Source organism: Teleopsis dalmanni, chromosome 1, assembly GCF_002237135.1.
Source record: "Teleopsis dalmanni isolate 2A chromosome 1, ASM223713v2, whole genome shotgun sequence".
NCBI classification, from domain to species: domain Eukaryota; kingdom Metazoa; phylum Arthropoda; class Insecta; order Diptera; family Diopsidae; genus Teleopsis; species Teleopsis dalmanni.
The window spans coordinates 189,415,432-189,418,793 of NC_051846.1; positions in this window are offsets into that span (position 1 = coordinate 189,415,432).

Here is a 3,362-nt window from a genome sequence, read left to right on the forward strand (position 1 = left end):
AGATACTACAATTAAACATCAACCATTGTAAAACTGCACAAAATTTACTGTGGCAAACTGTAGCAGAGAACAATATTGACATGGTCTTACTTTCGGAACCGTACGAAGATATACAGTCACATTACTGGATTACAGATTCAGAGAAACAAGCGGCGATCTGGGTGACAAATAACAAAGCTTTACAAAGCAAGATAACAGCTCCTGGCAGAGGTTACGTATGGGTGAAACAGAATGACGTGTACTATGTGAGCTGCTACGCACCACCAAGATGGTCAATTGATTATTTCACTCAAATGATGTGTTCATTAGAAAATGAGCTAAGAGGAAAGCGCCCTATAATCATTGCTGGTGATTTTAATGCATGGTCACGGACATGGGGCAGCCGGTACACAGATAAACGAGGAAAGATAGTTGAAGAAACCTTCGCTGCCATGAATCTGGTTTTGCTGAATACACCTGGCGTATACACGTTCGCTTGTATTAGAGGACATTCGATAATAGATTTAGCCTTTTCCGATAGCACCACGGCAAACCGCACAAGATGGAGAGTAGATGAGTCAATATACACACACAGTGACCATCAAGCAATAATGCTCGACACAAGCAAAACAAGATCGCACACACAATACAACTTAATCGCGCAAAGGAAATGGAAGAGGTCAGTCTTTGATGCCGAAGCTTTCGATGTTATGTGGCAAGATGTGGAAATCGAAATCACTACTGCAGAAGAAATGGCAACACAACTGGCGAACCAAATAAACATCGCATGTGATGCATCGATGCCCAGATGCAGATACAATGGCAAAAGACAACCCGCATATTGGTGGACAGATCAAATAGCCAGCCTGCGTAGAGCGTGCATAAAAGCAAGAAGAAGAGCGCAACGAGCAAGACGACGGCCAGATTTTGAAGAGCAGTACACCGAGTTTTGTACACGAAAACGCGACCTTAAACGAGCAATCCAGCAAAGTAAAGTCCGTTGTTTTACGCAACTACGTGATAGTACCGATGTCGATCCTTGGGGATTGGCTTATAAAACAGTAATGCGAAAGGTAAAAGGCCAGAGAGCCCCTCAACCAACTTGCCCTATCCTGCTAGAGCAAATCGTGCTTGCACTCTTCCCTCCACAAGAGGAAGTGATAATGCAAGAGTACGCGCAAATCGAGCAGGACAGTATACTGACAATAACAGCAGAGGAAGTGATCAACACGCTGTGCCGTATACACGACAATAAAGCCTCGGGGCCAGATGGGGTTCCCAATGTCGCTTTCAAAGCAGCGGTACGAAAAAACCCACAACTGTTCGCTAATATATATAATGCTTGCTTAAGAGAAGGAGTCTTCCCATCACAATGGAAACTGCAACGCTTAGTACTTCTTCTTAAACCAGGGAAGTTTCCTGATCAACCTTCGTCATATAGACCTCTGTGTATGCTGGACACAGCGGGAAAGGTCTTAGAACGTTTAATCTGTGATCGACTTCAAGAATACCTTGAAAACAACAACGGCCTGTCTGATATGCAGTATGGTTTTCGAAAAGCGAGATCAACAGTAGACGCCATCAGAAAAGTAACGTCCATAGCGCAAGTTGCATGCAGCGGCGGTTACACCCGAATGAAATACTGCGCAGTTATTACACTGGACGTGAGAAATGCCTTTAACTCGGCAAAGTGGCACAATATTCTGTCGGCTTTAGAAAGATACTGCGTTCCGGACTACCTTCTACGCATAATCAGTAGCTATTTCAGCGAGCGAACATTGCAGTACCAGACAGATAGAGGCATGAAATGCTATAAAATTACAGGTGGTGTACCACAAGGGTCAGTCCTGGGTCCAACGCTATGGAATGCTATGTACGATGGCGTGCTACAACTCCAGCTTCCCGATAAAGCGACAATCGTTGGATATGCGGATGATATTGCACTGGTGGTAGTAGACAAGCGCCTTGATGTATTAGAAGCCAAATGCAATGATGCTGCGGCGAGAGTGCAACACTGGCTTAATAAAGCCGGACTTGAACTAGCAGCACAAAAAACGGAATTAGTACTGGTTAGTGGCCGTAGAAAAAAGGAAGAAATGACCCTGTGCATTGGCGAGTGCGAAATAAAATCACAAGAGGCAATAAGATACTTGGGCGTCTTGATTGACTCGAGGCTTAGCTACAAGCAACATCTCTTAGCAGTGAGTGACAAGGCTGAGAAGGTTAATGGCGCATTGGCAAGAATACTTCCAAATATAGGTGGTCCACAAGGCGAAAGACGGCGGCTATTATCATTGGTAACAGATTCGATAATACTATACTCGGCTCCAATATGGGCAAATGCTACAAATAGCAACATCCAGCACGTTGCAAGGGCTCATCGACGCAGCGCACTACGAGTAGCGTGCGCATACCGCACAGTATCCGATGACGCAATCTGTGTTATCGCCGGAAAGATTCCAGTAACTATACGTGCAAACGAGTTAGGCCGGCTGTATCACACGCAAGGTGTAAAGCCATCTCAAGAAGAAAGAACTATTGAACGTGCGCAATCATTGCGAGAATGGCAGCAAAGATGGGAAGACTCCCTCAATGGCCGATGGACCTATGCATTAATCCCAAACATCGAGGTATGGTTCACAAGACCCCATGGAGAGCTGGAGTACCATCTCACTCAGATACTAAGCGGACATGGTTGCTTTTTGCATTATCTATACAGATTCAATTTGGCCGACAGCCCTATCTGTCCAAGTTGTCCGAATGAAGTAGAAAGTGCAGAGCATGTTGCCTTCAGCTGCACAAGATTTATTGAAGAACGCCAAATACTACAAGAAACCATAGGACGACCACCAACAATCGAAAATCTAGTAAGCGAAATGTGTTCGTCGAATGAAAAATGGAATGCAGTTAAATGGTTTGCTAACACAATAATACGCAAATTACAAGATGCAGAAAGAGAGCGTAAAGCCCTTCAGCAACAACAACGAGAGAGTCATCCACAACCTCAAGTACCAGACCTGCAAAACACAGCTATGGACAACAACAGCAGCGGCAGTCAATAACACTAGCAATACAGACGTAAGACTGACTTACAAAACTATAGGTGACGGAAGTAAAATTCCAAACTAGTGGACAGAACAGCGTTTCGCTGCACTGAAGAACGAATAAGACTAACGAAGTATGAGCTTCACGCTCAACTTTAAGTATAGGGTGAGCTTAATGCTCAATACGGCCTTCTGATGTTATACTTTACGGTGATTCCAGAAGGGTGACCCGTACGGACGAGAGGAGTTTTTAGTGGGTTAAAGTCCTACACTGACCTAGGCTTTCGATGCTTTTCTCCTAATCCAAAAAAAAAAAAAAAAAAAAAAAAAAAAAAAAAA